At 45.2% G+C, this 15,138-nt stretch overlaps 1 long non-coding RNA gene and 2 other non-coding genes across 5 annotated transcripts; all 3 read left to right on the top strand.

The window, feature by feature from the left end:
• Nucleotides 1-6,496: 6,496 nt before the first annotated feature.
• Nucleotides 6,497-8,361, top strand: LOC141371165 (uncharacterized). Of its 3 annotated transcripts, none has more exons than XR_012375903.1 (5): nucleotides 6,497-6,646; nucleotides 6,827-6,865; nucleotides 7,085-7,132; nucleotides 7,731-7,937; nucleotides 8,120-8,361. It is a non-coding gene; the product is annotated as an uncharacterized lncRNA (long non-coding RNA). The 3 variants fall into 3 exon arrangements; XR_012375901.1 differs by having other exon boundaries at nucleotides 6,498-6,646; nucleotides 7,088-7,132; XR_012375902.1 differs by having other exon boundaries at nucleotides 6,527-6,642; nucleotides 7,088-7,132.
• On the top strand, nucleotides 6,920-6,982 carry LOC112816190 (small nucleolar RNA SNORD48). The gene has a single exon (XR_003206138.1). It is a non-coding gene; the product is annotated as a small nucleolar RNA SNORD48 (small nucleolar RNA).
• On the top strand, nucleotides 7,561-7,628 carry LOC112816189 (small nucleolar RNA SNORD52). Its single transcript, XR_003206137.1, has one exon. It is a non-coding gene; the product is annotated as a small nucleolar RNA SNORD52 (small nucleolar RNA).
• Nucleotides 8,362-15,138: the final 6,777 nt, after the last annotated feature.

Genomic DNA, 15,138 nt, shown 5'->3' with positions numbered 1-15,138 from the left:
CCCAAAGGGGGCTCTGGGTCTGGCCCCACCATTGAGGAGGTGGATTAGGGTCCTTACCTTCTTTGCTCCATGTTTCTTTTCTTTTTCCATGTTTCTTTTCAAATGAGGTGACCTGAGGACCTTGCTATTGCACTGGGTTTTTTTTCTACCTTTAGTGTTCTACTATTTCAGTTCATTCTAAAGTTAGCTTGTAACCTGATAGTATTTGTGTTAAATTTCTTTGTGGTATACCAGTTTGTTAGAATTTTTGCATTTAAAGTAATTGGTACTGTGTTGTTTTTTTTCCCCCTTCTCTGTAAAATGAGTAAACACTGCCACCCTCTGTCCAATTTTGCTATGTAAACCCCGGAAGTAATGGAATGTTGTTGGTTGGTTTGGTTTTTTATAATTTGTATACTTCATGATGAAAAATAAAATGTTAAAAATTAGGCTATTTTTATTTGAGGGGGGTAATGGACTCTTCTTGGAATGTCTGAATTCCATAGACCGGTGAAAGGGACAGTACTTCTGAAGAGACATGCACTGTGAGGAGCCATGACTTTGGCTGTTTATGTTGGGACTTAATTGTAGGTTGTAAATGACGTCTGTGCTAGAAAATAAAATTCCAGGTGCCCATTTTTGTGGATGCACCTTTTTTCTTTTTTTTTCTCTTTAAGATTTTACTGATTTATTTGACAAAGAGAGACACAATGAGAGCAGGAACCCAAGCAGGGGGAGTGGGAGAGGGAGAAGCAGGCTTCCCGCGAAGCAGGGAACCTGATGCGGGGCTTGATCCCACGACCCTGGGATCGTGACCTGAGCCGAAGGCAGGCGCTTAACGACTGAGCCACCCAGGCGCCCCGGGTGCACCTTTTTTTTTAGGGGAAAAGTAGGAACGGGAGCTGCAAAAAATTGTTTGGGGGAGAAGTTATTGTGGGTTCAAAGGCAGCATTGAGAGAGGTTCATGGTTCCTTATTCTCTCGCTCTTAATGTGTGCAGAGCCATTAATTTGTCCCTTCTGAGTTTTGGGTCTTCTAGTCTTTAGGTTATGAATGATATTGGGGGTGTGTAAAGCAGCAAAAAAGGAAATGCAAAGTCACAGTGTAGCTCTGTAAATCCCAGCTAGGCGACCAAGTGCAAATTACTTAGCCTTAGTTTTGGTTGTCTCACTTTAAAGCAATTTGTCTGAATGACCTCACTTTTAAAGTTCTACATCATTTTGAGCAGAAACGTGGCATAGACAAGCAACATCTTCAGCCATGGTCACCCTGGCTACAGTTATCCAAGCAGGGGCATGGGGGAGGGAGAGTCTGAGGGTTTGGGGGGCATGACAATGAAGCAGGTTCTTTGCTTCACCCCAGTAATCTTTTTTTTATTATTGTTAATCACCATACATTACATCATTAGTTTTTGATGTAGTGTTCCATGATTCATAATTTGCATATAACACCCAGTGCTCCATGCAGAACGTGCCCTCTTTAATACCCATCATCAGGCTAACCATCCTCCCACCCCCCTCCCCTCTAGAACCCTCAGTTTGTTTTTCAGAGTCCATCGTCTCTCATGGTTCATCTCCCCCTCCGATTTCCTCCCCTTCATTCCTCCCCTCCTGCTATCTTCTTTTTTTTTCTAACATATAATGTATTATTTGTTTCAGAGGTACAGATCTGTGAGTCAACAGTCTTGCACAATTCACAGTGCTCACATAACACATACCCTCCCCAATGTCTATCACCCAGCTGCCCCATCCCTCCCACCCGCCACCACTCCAGCAACCCTCAGTTTGTTTCCTGAGATTAAGAATTCCTCATATCAGTGAGGTCAGATGATACATGTCTTTCTCTGATTGACTTATTTTGTTCAACATAGCACTCTCCAGTTCTATCCACGTCATTGCAAATGGCAAGATTTCATTCCTTTTGATGGCTGCATAATATTCTGTTGTATATATATACCACATCTTCCTTATCCATTCATCTGTCGGTGGACATCTTGGCTCTTTCCACAGTTTGGCTATTGTGGACATTGCTGCTATAAACATCGGGGTGCATGTACCCCTTCGGATCCCTACATTTGTATCTTTGCTTCATCCCAGTAATCTTAAGTAATTCTCATCTCCCCTCCTTCTAATTAGGTATTTTAAGTTGTTTTTTTTTTTTCATAGATTAGCATGTGGAAGTGGTCACTTCAACTACATCCAGGGCAGAATCAGCAACAAATACTGTTTTTTTCCACACTGCCTGAACATGTTGACATTGGGTTCCTGTCCGGTTCTGAGTGACGGTTTTACCCCAGTTCTAACGATCAGTAACCTCCTTTACCTTTTAGGTACAGTCTCAAAACCATAGGAACTTAAAGTAACATCAAATTTAATTATGAAGGAGGAGCTGAAAGGAGTGGAGCATAGAGCTGGGAAGATCAAGGAAATGGGCTTTCCTCCATACAAGCCCTTCTAGGGGGTTCTTCCTGCCCTAGCAGTTAGATTAAAGGTCCTTAACATTTTCCTTAGCCTGAGAGAATCCCAACCTCCTGCCTCCCCAGAACTGAGGCTGGAAAGAACTACTCCAAAATAAAAACAAAGTTCAAGTTCTGCGTTTCAATAAATCTTCACCCTCTGGGAAAAATCCAATGTTTTAGGAATGACAAAGTAGAGGAAGCCCTCCTTGAAAGCTTGCAAAGGAAAAGGAATATAGTAAGGTCTTTTGGTTCCCGGACCAATTCTCAAAGGCCTGTTTTACTCACAAAATAAGTGAACTATATAATACGACAGCCTCCTACCATAGGATATAGTAAGTGCACTTTTTTTTAAAGATATTTATTTATTTATTTATTTGACAGAGAGAACACAAGTAGGCAGAGAGAGTGTCAGGCAGAGGGAAAGGGAGAAGCAGGCTCTCTGCTGAGCAGGGAGCCTGATGCGGGGCTTGATCCCAGGACCCTGGGATCATGACCTGAGGTGAAGGCAGCCGCTTAACCAACTGAGCCACCCAGGTGCCCCAGTAAGTGCACTTTAACTGCTGCAGCAACTGAATTGCCAGCTTTCTTACCTTCCCCCTCCCCCACCCTGCCAGGTAGTAGAGGGAATAAATAGCTGCATGGTACTGGAGACATGTTTCTCCAACCTGGTGGTGTATTAAAATCACTGGGGGAGGCTAAAAAGGTACCCACTGCCAGGCCTCCACTAGGAGTCAGAATCTTTGGGAGTGGGCTAAGGCATTGTAGAGAATTCAAGCTGCCTGAGTGTTTCCAACGTGCAGGCAGCATTGAGAAAACTGATTGCATCAGAAGGTGCTCCTGATCACGTTTTTAGAGGACAGGGGATATGGGAGAGGGAGGAAGCTGTCAGTGCCTGGAGGAGCAGCGGTTAGTGGGAAGGGGCTTTCTGCTCTGAATGGGAACCTGAAGGCTTGAAAGACCTAGGAGTGTTGATTAATGCAGCAGCAGTGATAGAGGTTAGGGAAATCTCCCAGGACAGCTTAATGGGTGAAAAAAGAGAATCCCTGAGGCTGGGAAGTGGTTCTTTAGGGAGCAACATCAGAATATGAGAATTCAGGGGCACCTGAAGAGCATGCAACTCTTGATCTCAGGGTCCTGAGTTTGAGCCACATGTTGGGTGTAGAGAGTTAAAAACAAACAAAAAGCACCACCAGATGTTTGGGGGGAAAAAAACCCCTCCAAATGTTAAAAAAAAATTAAAAAAGAATATGAGAATTCATAGGCTCCCTGCATATACACACATATTGGAACTTAAAGCAACGTTACTTTGCAACATCAACTATGGATGGGATTCAGCCCCTGGGAGCTGAGAAATGTATCAAATGAACAAGTGAATACTATAGGATTCTTGGAAGAGATTTTTTGTTTTTATTCTTTATTTTTATTTATTTTTGTTCTTAAACTCTACATACAACTTGGGGCTCAGACTCACCACCCCAAGATCAAGAGTTGCGCGCTGTACCAACTGAGCCAGCCAGGCACACCTTGGGAGAGATTTTTTGTTGGAAGTCTGCAATTGTGGGGCAAGGGAGGTCAGATGAAAGATGATTGCAGAAGTAAAAGGATATATTTCTATACCCACAATGGCCTTCTTCCAAATTTTAATCTGTGTTCACTGTGCCTAAATTATGTGACTTAAAACTGATTTTGGGGGCACCTGGCTGGTTCAGTTAATAGAGCATGCGACTCTTGATCTCGGGGTCATGAGTTTGAGCCCCATGTTGGGTGTAGGGACTACTAAGGAAAAAAAAAACTGATTTCCTATGATCTGGAACCCCCAACTCATCCCTTCACGTAAGTGGCTTTCTCACAAAAGATGAAGATGCCAGCATACATCACCAAACATAACTGCATTTATAAATGAGGAGGTATAGAAGGGTCCAGGAAGGTGGGATTTGGGATAATTTATGAGTTGATGGATTAAGTGGCCAAGAGCAAATGACCAGATTTCTGGGGCAGCAAAAATTAGCAAAGGGAGAACAGGGCCTGGATGTTGCCACACCACCATAATTTGTTTTGCTTCCAACCCCCCTGAGATATAGGGTGCTATTTAGAGTGTACTGAACACAGGTCACTGTTTCTGGCCAACTCCCAGGCCATGCACTGCTCATAAAGAGGACATGAGGGCGCCTGGGTGGCTCAGTCGGTTAAGCAACTGCCTTCCGCTCAGGTCATGATCCTGGAGTCCTGGGATCGAGTCCCGCGTCAGGCTCCCTGCTCAGCGAGGAGCCTGCTTCTCCCTCTGACCCTCCCGGTCTCGTGTACTCTCTCTCTCTCTCATTCTCACTCTCTCAAAATAAATAAATAAATCTTTAAAAAAAAAAGGACATGAAACAGGAAATGGGGTGTCGTTTAATGGGAGTAATTTAGCTTAATGGAGTACTTTAATGGTATTGTGTTTTAGTAATGTAAGATAAGAAAATTCTGCAGATCTTTTGCACACCAGTGTGAATACAGTTAACACTACGCTTAAAAGAGGTTAGAACGCTTTTTTTTTTAAAAGATTTTTTTTTTTAAATTTATTTGACAGAGAGAGAGAGACAGCGAGAGGGAACACAAGCAGGGGGAGTGGGAGAGGGAGAAGCAGGCTTCCTGCCGAGCAGGGAGCCCGATGCGGGGCTCGATCCCAGGACCCTGAGATCACGACCTGAGCCCAAGGCAGTCGCCCAACCAACTGAGCCACCCAGGCACCCCTAGAAGGCTTTTTTAAAAAAAGATTTTATTTATGGGTGCCTGGGTGGTTCAGTTGGTTAAACAACTGCCTTCGGCTCAGGCCATGATCCTGGAGTCCCCGGATTGAGTCCCGCATCGGGCTCCCTGCTTGGCGGGGAGTCTGCTTCTCCCTCTGACCCTCTTCCCTCTCGTGCTCTCTCTCTACCGTTCTCTCTCTCTCTCTCTCAATAAATAAATAAAAATCTTTAAAAAACAAAACAAAACCTTTAAAAAAAAGATTTTATTTATTTATTTGAGAGAGAGAGAATGAGAGATAGCACGAGAGAGGAGGTCAGAGGGAGAAGCAGACTCCCCGCCGAGCAGGGAGCCCGATGCGGGACTCGATGCGGGACTCGATCCAGGGACTCCAGGATCATGACCTGAGCCGAAGGCAGTCGCCTAACCAACTGAGCCACCCAGGCGCCCTAGAACGCTTTTTTTAAGTACCTGGGATCGAGCCCCGCGTTGGGCTCCCTGCTCATTGGGGAGCCTGCTTCTACCTCTGCCCCTCCCCCGCTGCTCCGTGCGCGCGCTTGCGCGCTCTCTCTCACAAAAATAAAAAAAAAATACTTGGAAAAAATAAAGTTATCAAATGGTGTATTTTTTCAAATGGTGTATTTTATGTTTTAATAAAGATTTTATTTATTATTCTTTATTTATGAGACACAGATTGAGAGAGAGCGAGAGAGGGAGGCAGAGGGAGAAGCAGGCTCCCCTCAGAGCAGGTAGTCTGATGCAGGACTCGACCCCAGGACCCTGGGATCACGACCTTAACAGACTGAGCCACCCAGGCACCCTCAAATGGTGTGGTTTTTTTATTTGTTTATTGTATATCATTTATATCTTAAAGCTGTCAAAAAAAAAAAAAAACTTAAGGTTGATGTGCCTGACAGGTCTGCGGGCTGGAATGGGTTGCGAATTCAGATTTCGTTGGCTAGACGAAGCGAGTGACAGCCTCCCGGAGGGACATGGACCCCAAGCGTGCACTGGTGAGGACGAGAGAGGGGTCCATAGGTCTCCAGAGGGGGACTGGCCTGCCCTCGGGAGGCTACTAAGGAAGACGCTCAGCTGCGCATGCGCCCGGCCCGCCAGTCGAGAGACCCTCTGTCTTTTGTTTTTCAAAATTAACAAAATATGCCCGAATATTTGCCCGGAAGAGTTTGAAACATTCACCCTTGGCCTCTCTTTCACTTGGTTTATTCTTGTTTGGACGAACGAAGGGGACCAGGCCGTGGGTTGAGCCCGGCATCGACGAAGACAGCCATGCCCGTCAGGCCCCCAACCCCACGCGGCTATAAATAGCCGGGGCCCTACCGTCGTAGTTCTTTTTGTGCGCAGGTCTGGTTGGCTTGCGCTGTGGGAATGCTGCGGTGGCCGTGGGGGCTCCTGCGGCTCCCTCCCCTATACCAGGGGAGGCCCCGGCCTCCTGCGCTGTGTTTGCACCGCTTCCTGCGTGTAGGTATGTCGGGGCCTTGCCGGGTGAGGGGGCCGCAATCTCGGGCTGAGCAGGATGAATTACCATTACAGACTAGAGTTTCTGATGCGTCCATGACGCCACTGTTTGGAACTGACCCAGCCAGGGCAGGGGGAACTCTTCTGGAGTCACCCCGGCATCTGCTGATTCCCTGTTTCTTCCCAGGCCCCTGGTCCTCGCACGCTGGTCCGCAGCGCCCCGAGGGTGAGTGGATTGTGCGAGATGGAGTGGCTGGCGGTGGTCCTGGGGGAAGACGGGGGTAATGATGAACCCAGGTGACTCTGAGTGTCTCGCTGACGCCATCACCGCAGCGCGCTGACCATCTCCCTCCCCCGGGCTGGGGTTTCCTGATATCTGGGCTGGGGAGAACTTGATGGCCGAGAACCTTTACTAGCCACGAATCCGTGTGTTTGATTTATCCAGTAGGTGTCTTAAGAGCCCGCCGGTGTGTTACTGTTGGATAACGGTGAGGTGAGTATTAGGTGTGAGATCCTTCTCAGTACTTCTCACGATCTTGTCCTTAAAACTCTCTCTCACGGGGCCAGTATGGAGTTTGTTTTCTAACGAACACGCGAAGCAATGCAAGTATATTCCCTGGTGATTTTCCAAGGACTGCTTTTTGGTTTACGTTTCTCTTGTGATTATTAAAAAATCCTTTCTAACTCCCCATGTTTTTGTCCAAGCCTGGTTAAACATATTTCTTATGTACACCCCTACATGCTGGGCTTCCCTGTGGAGGTAAATTTTTGCAGTTCTGAGGGGATTCCACCCCCCTCCTCCGACTTTACTCTCTTCCACTTCCATGTTTTCATTTGCGACATCCTTATACTGGGTCAGTTGCCTTTCAGTGTATTACATCCCTTCGCAGAGTGGCCTCCCCGATCCAGGTCTCTTAAATTGGGAATGATGATTTCTCAGACTAGAGTCTCTGATGCTGGTCTTGATGTCAAAAATTAAATTCTGACTCAATTTGGAGAACTGGATACTTGAGTCTCAGAAGGGGCCAATGTGGGGGGGTGCTTAACTTTGCTTGTCCTTCTCATTGGTTGTCCTGTTTTCATCTTTCTAGCACGATTATTCTGGGAGCCTAGCTAGGGTGGTACCCTTTCAGATTAGGCACCGATCTGGTAGCTGAAGGGCTGAAGTTTGGAATTCGCCCTCTGGGAGAGATGCTGTGGAATGAGATCTGTGATGCCTAGGTAACGGCTCCTGCCACTTGAACCTATAGGCTGTGATGAGAAGTGAAGAGCTGCGTCCTTTCTCCCTGGCTACTGTGGTGAGTGCCCTTTTCTCTTGCATCCCCAAAGTGGTAATGATCACCTTTTTGGACCATGAGCATTTCTCTGAGGATGTTTGAAAACCACTGATTTACTCATGTCTTCCCTACCCACCCAGGTTCATGTTTTAATTCCAGTTGCCTGCATGGCTCTAATACATGTTCTTTTTATGAAATTTCAGGGTTTTGTTAACGCAGAGGATATCTCCTATCTGGTGTGGGGCAGATCCTAGGAGCTTCCATCTAGCTTTCCTGCATTAACCTGTGTGAGCAGCTGTCAACTGGAGGAAAGAAACTGCCCAGAAATTTTGAGATGCTTAAGTATTTTTAGATCATTTAGACTTCTTTAACACAAATACTTGTTTTTATCAAAAGAATTCCAATAAAATATTTTAAAGCAAAATAAAAGTTTGGTTTCCATAAAAACAAGATGGTACAAAAAGACTTAGGGAAGTGAAAGGTAACCATCTGTGAATGAACATCACAGCTGATACCTATACCTCTTGGCGACTGTATACAAAAAGCTAAAACCAGGTTGACGCTAGAATTAAGGATTTTAGGTGGTCTGCCATAGAATTTTAATGGACTAGATGTTAACAAGTAGTAAAGGTTTTTAGGGTGTTGAAATACTAACACAGGTGCTTAGTTTGCTTTTTGAAGAATAAGTGGAAACAGGTGGCTCAGTTAAGCAGCTGACTTTTGCTCAGGTCATGATCCCAGGGTCCTGGGGTCCAGCCCTGAGTCAGGCTCCCTGCTCAGTGGAGAGCCTGCTTCTCCCTCCCTCGTGGTTCCCCCTGCTTGTGCTCTCTAGTCTCTAGCTCTAATAAATAATTTTTTTTTAAGTTGGCAACTTTTATGTGTATTTCACCACAGTAAAAATTGGGGGGGGAAGCATATTCATACTTCCACTATTTCAAGGATGGTTTTCCAGCAACATGTACAAATTTCCGTTGCTGTAAGACTTTTAATTATCCAGTTCCTGGGAGGGGGGTGTTTAGGTTTCTGTTCATGCTGTATACCTGTTACTTGCACCCATCTGAAGTGTGTTGGAATACATTTCCAGAAATAGAATTTCAAAGGATTTAAGCATGTAAACAATGCATAGTATATTCCATAAGGTTGTACCAGTTTATGCTCGGTGACATCAGTGTCAAAAGATTGCCTTTTTTCCCTATACCTGTCATCACTACTCCCAGTGGTAACACTTTTGGCACCAGTTTGGTGCTATTAACTCATTACTTTTTAGTCTTTTTTTAATCTTTGCCACTTTATTAAGTAATCTCTACCGCCATTGTAGGGCTGGAACTCAAACCTTGAGATCAGGAGTCCCGTGCTCTATCAACTGAGTCAGCCAGATGCCCCTACCTATTGAGTCATCTTTTAAAAATTACATTTTTTCCCTGTTTGCCTACTGAACTTTTTTTTTAAGATTTTGAGAGAGTGACAGCATGAGCTGGGGGGACAGGAGGGAAAGAGAAGCAGACTCCCTGCTGAGCAGGGTGCCTGCCTGCCAGGGCTTGATCCCAGGGTCATCCCAGGACCCTGAGACCATGACCTAAGCTGAAGGCAGACGCCCAACCGACTGAGCCACCCAGGTGCCCCTGCCTACTGAGCATTTCCAGTTTGGTCCCCACCACTTTAATTTTTTTTTTTAAAGATTTTATTGAGAAAAGAGCACAAGCTGGGGGAGTGGCAGAGTAAAAGACAAGCAGACTCCTGGCTGAGCAGAGAGCCCTAAGCAGGGCTCCATCCCAGGACCCCAAGATCATGACCTGAGCCAAAGTCAGACACTTAACCAACCGAACCATGCAGGCACCCCACCACCACTTTAAATTAGCAAAGATTGGGGTGTCTAGGTGGTGTAGTTGCTTGAACGTCTGATTTGATTTCAGCTCAGGTCATGATCTTAGGGTTGTGGGATGGAGTAAGGAATCAGGTTCTCTCCCTCTGCCCCTCCCCTGTGCACATGCTAGCTCTCTAAAATAAATCTTAAATTAGGAAAGATTATTTCCCAACCTTTATTTTCCTTAAGCACCTTTGCTAGTTTTATTTTTTTCTTCCTGACATTGCTCTGGGTGGTACTGGAAGACCGAGTCCAGTTTGCTGCTTACGTTGCTGTTCCCTAGTAAAGGGTTCCCTGGGCTTCAGTCCTTGGCCCAAACCTTAGGATTAGCCCTGTTGAGAAAGGGACTTGTTCTCTAAACCTTCGTGGATTAAAGTAGGTAATACTTTATTAAGATTCTTAAAATCCCTCGCTTGGGCTCTTAAGAACCGAACTAGTCTGTTACCAGTCAAGGTTACTTTTGTGGAGGGGATTGAGACTGGATGGGGTGAGGGTAGGAGGAGACTTGGACTATTTCCTCCATGGATTTCTGAATTAGTACCACTAAGAATGTACTAGTTTATGATACAAGGTCCTAAGTACGTAATTGTGTGTGGCTCTCAGGGATCATCCTGTTTTAACTTTCCAGCAGCCGTGCTCAGATCTGCACTAAGCTTTTTATGTGCTTCACTGCATGGAATCCTTAAAACTCAACCTTACTAAAACTCAACCTTACTACTTTGATACTCTCTACCTCACTTCAGGGGCAAGAAAAGGAAAGCTCAGGATGTGAGGTAATTAGCTTAAGGTCAGAAAGTATTAGTCGAGATTCATATTCCTTTCTGTCTGCTATACGTGTCTCCCAGCTTTAGAACATTACCAGTAACTGAAGCAAACCTGCCTTTGATTCACTTTCCCTTTTAATCCCTCCCACTCAGAGGAAACTACCCAGCTGAATTGTGGCTATTACCATTCCCTGACCTTTCTTAGTTTTACTCTGAATATATCCCTAAACAATATATAGTGTTTTTTTTTTAATTTTTTTTTAAGATTTTATTTATTTGATAGAGACACAGCGAGAGAGAGCACACGCAGGGGAAGTGGGAGAGGGAGAAGCAGGCTTCCCCCTGGGCAGGGAGCCCGATGTGGGGCTCCATCCCAGGACCCTGGGATCATGACCTGAGCCAAAGCAGACGCTTAACGACTGAGCCACCCAGGTGCCCCAGTGTTTTTTTTTTTTAAAGATTTTATTTATTTGAGAGAGAATGAGAGCACGAGAGGGAAGAGGGTCAGAGGGAGAAGCAGACTCCCCGCTGAGCAGGGAGCCCGATGTGGGACTCGACCTCGGGACTCCAGGATCATGACCTGAGCCGAAGGCAGTTGCTTAACCACCTGAGCCACCCAGGCGCCCAATATATAGTGTTTTGTATCTTTTTGAACTATGGGATAATGGTTCATGTAGTTCTACAGCAACTTGATTTTTTAAAAAGATTTTATTTATTTTTTATTTTATTTATTTGACAGAGACACAGTGAGAAAGGGAACACAAGCACGAGGAGAGGAGGGGGAGAAGCAGTCTTCCCCCTGAGCAGGGATCCTGATGCAGGGCTTGATCCCAGGATCCTAAGATCATGACCTGAGCTTAAGGCGATGCTTAACCAACTGAGCCACCCAGGCGCCCTTACAACTTGATTTTTTTGTTGTTTATATGTTTTCCTGTAATTTAGATTTCACCCTAATACATTTCTGTCCATTTTTATTTTGGAAAAAACCTCAAAAACTTCGTTTATGTTGCTGGGTGTCTCCAGGTACTATATATGAGGACTTCTATTTGTAACTGCATTTTTCTAGGTTTAACAGTATCACATGGGGGGGTGTCTGGGTGGCTCAGTTGGTTAAGCGACTGCCTTTGGCTCAGGTCATAATCCTGGAGTCCCGGGATCGAGTCCCGCATCAGGCTCCCTGCTCAATGGGGGGTCTGCTTCTCCCTCTGACCCTTCCCCCTCATGCTCATTCTATCTCATTCTCTCAAATAAATAAAAAATCTTAAAAAAAAGTAAATTAAAAAAAAACAGTATCACATAGGAAGTATAGGGGAGTGGTCAAGATTCTGGAGCAAAACTGATTGGCTAGGTTACTTACCCATTCTATCAGTTTCCTCATTTGTCAGTAGGTGAGAGTACCTACCCTAACAAAGAGTTGTTAGGTTTAAATATGTGCAAATGCACTTTTTTTTTTAAGATCTTATTTGACAGAGACAGCGAGAGAGGGAACACAAGTAGGGGGAGTGGGAGAGGGAGAAGCAGGCTTCCCGCCGAGCAGGGAGCCAGACATGGGGCTCGATCCCAGGACCCTGGGATCATGACCTGGGCCGAAGGCAGAAGGCAGACACTTAAGGACTGAGCCACCCAGACGCCCCTATGTGCAAATGAACTTAAACAGTGCCTCGCACGTGTTAAACCCTATTTAGGTATTAGCTACAGTTATATTATTTCAAATAGCTTAATCATGAATGTACATAGCCTAGTGAGTACCTCACTCATCCTTCGTCCCACTAGTAAATGGTCAGCTTCCTTTCTTGTCCCTAAGGTCTCCTGCATTCTCTTGCCCTTATTTGTATGGTCCAAGTCCTCCCCTGGGTGTTGGGACCCTCCTTCCTGAGCCAGCCCCAGGTTTGGGGTGTAAGATTGAGCTACAGCCATGGTGAGCATCACATGAACTTTATTTCAGGCCTGGAAATACATTCCAGCTTTCTGCATCCTTGAGCCCCACAGTGTCCCCTCGGGAATGATGGTCATTTGTTAAGACCTCTATCCTAAAACCTTCTTCACCTCCCCATGCTCTACAAGTGGAGTAACTTCAGAAGTAAACAGCCCTCCTCACAGCTCTCTACACTTTGGGCAGAGGCTGATCTCTCTCAGCCACCGCAAGACGGTGAGCCTCCCAGGGCCTGGCCTCCGCCTGTCTCTCCAGACCTCTCATCCCTGGAATCCTCAGCCCCTGGCCAGTCTGGTAACAGGACACCTCTACCCTGCTGGGTTGCTCAGAACCCTTGGAGTTTGCTTTATGTTCTCTGTAACTCTAAATGATCCATTGTTTAGCTGTAAATGTTCTTAAACATATATACTATATATGTATTCAGTGACTTGCCTTTTCATGTTAGCTTTGTGAAATTAATCCATCCTGGCATGTTAGTCATACCACCACCGCATGTAACACATCACTGCTCTATGGTGTTATATTTTACGAATATACCACAATTTATCCATTTCCCTGTTGGAGAGTATGTGTGTTAACTTCTTTTTCTCCCCATTACAAACAATACCACCAAGGATTTTATTTAATTATTTATTAAAGATTTTATTTATTTGACAGACACAGCGAGAGAGGGAACACAAGCAGAGGGAGAGGGAGAGGGAGAAGCAGGCTTCCTGCAGAGCAGGGAGCCCGATATGGGGCTCAGTCCCAGGACCCTGGGATTAGGACCTGAACTGAAGGCATACGCTTAACAACTGAGCCACCCAGGCGCCCTGACTTTTTTTATTCTTTATAACTAAGCTCTACACCCAGCATGGGTCTTCAACTCACGACCCTGAGATCAAGACTCATGTGCTCTACTGATTGAGCCAGCCAAACGCCCCACCACCAAGGACTTTTGTGTACATGAATTCTTATACATACATGTCGGTTTGAATAGTCTCCTGTCCTTACACACCCAATTTGTCAGCAAGTAATGCTGGTGTTAACCTTAAAAATAACACCAAAATCGGATTGCATCTCACACCTCCACTCTGGTAGGTGCTTTCATCAGCTCACTTACATGACCGCAACAAAGCCTCCTAACTGGTCTCCTGGCTTCCACCCTTATACCGTTACAGTCTTATATCCACACAGCAGCCAGAAGTTTCCCTCCACGCCATGACTTGGGACTTGTCTCTCCACTGCTCAATATCCTGCATGGTTCCCATTTCACTGAGAGTGAAAGCCAAAGTCTTCACAAGGTGCTCCCAGGTCTAGCTCTGTTGCCTTTGAACTCCTCTCCTACTCTCCACTTTGCCTCAGCTACATAGCATGAAGCCAGGAGCTGGTGGGCACTCTCCTGTCAGTGTTCAGGGAGTAAAGGTTTTGCTTGCTGGCTGGGGTCACAACCACATGCCTTGGTCTGTAGGGTAGACTGAAACTTGTCAACAGACCTTGTGGATGTCATTTAGGTGGTGAGGAAATCCTAGAGTGGAGAAATAAAACTGTTTTGGACATCGTTTGTGGAACTGTTAACTTTATACAGTCCATTTGGAAAACAGTTTGGCAATACCTATGAGGTATGATGCACGTTCTCTTCAATGCAGTGTTTACGCTTCTGGAATACACCCTAAATACACCCTAAACAAACTTGCATGCATATATAAGGTTATGTAGACAAAAGTCCTTGGTGGTAATGAGTTTTTGGTAATGGGTAATTTTTTTTTTTTTTTTTTTAATGGGTAATTGTTTGTAAGGGGGATGGGGGAGGAAACAAATGTTCTCCAACAGAAAAATGGACAAATTGTGGTATTTTCATAAAATATACCAGAGAGCAGTGATGTGTTACATGCAGTGGTATGACTAACATGGCAGCATGGATTAATCTCACAAATATAATGTGAAGGGAAAAAAAGGCAAGTTAAAAAAGAATACACATGTAGTATGTAATGTATTTTTTTTAAAGATTTTTTTTAAGATATTTATTTGAGAGAGAGCAGGAGGGGGCGGGGATCAGAGGGAGAAGCAGACCCCCCGCTGAGCAGGGAGCCTGACACGGGACTCGATCCCGGGACTCTGGCATCATGACCTGAGCCGAAAGCAGTTGCTCAACCAACTGAGCCACCTAGGTACCCAAATGTAGTATGTAATGTTATAGCTTATACTTATGTACTTAAACTATATAGCTAAACTATTGTTTAGAGTTAAATATAGTAAAAGAAATGCATGGGATTGCTAAATGCTAAATTCAAGCTAGTAATTACCTGGGCTGTGACCAGGGGGTGAGTAGAGAGAGTGATGCAGTCAAGGTGGTGTACATGGGGGCTCCATGGGAGCTCACTGTATAATTTTTCATATTTTTTTACGTCTGAACTATTTTTTTTTTAAAGATTTTATTTATTTGAGAGAGAGAATGAGAGACAGCATGAGAGGGAAGAGGGTCAGAGGGAGAAGCAGACCCCCCGCTGAGCAGGGAGCCCGACGTGGGACTCGATCCCGGGACTCCAGGATCATGACTTGAGCCGAAGGCAGTCGCCCAACCAACTGAGCCACCCAGCTGCCCTGAACTATTTCTTAATAACATAAAAACATGGTTTGGGACCTATGAAGGGCTGAGCAAAGGCAAAAGCTAAGTCACTC

Source organism: Callorhinus ursinus, unplaced genomic scaffold (assembly GCF_003265705.2).
Source record: "Callorhinus ursinus isolate GAN/ISIS: 27379988/994484 unplaced genomic scaffold, GSC_fseal_2.0 scaffold59, whole genome shotgun sequence".
NCBI lineage: Eukaryota > Metazoa > Chordata > Mammalia > Carnivora > Otariidae > Callorhinus > Callorhinus ursinus.
This window is presented reverse-complemented; position numbering and strand designations above follow the sequence as displayed.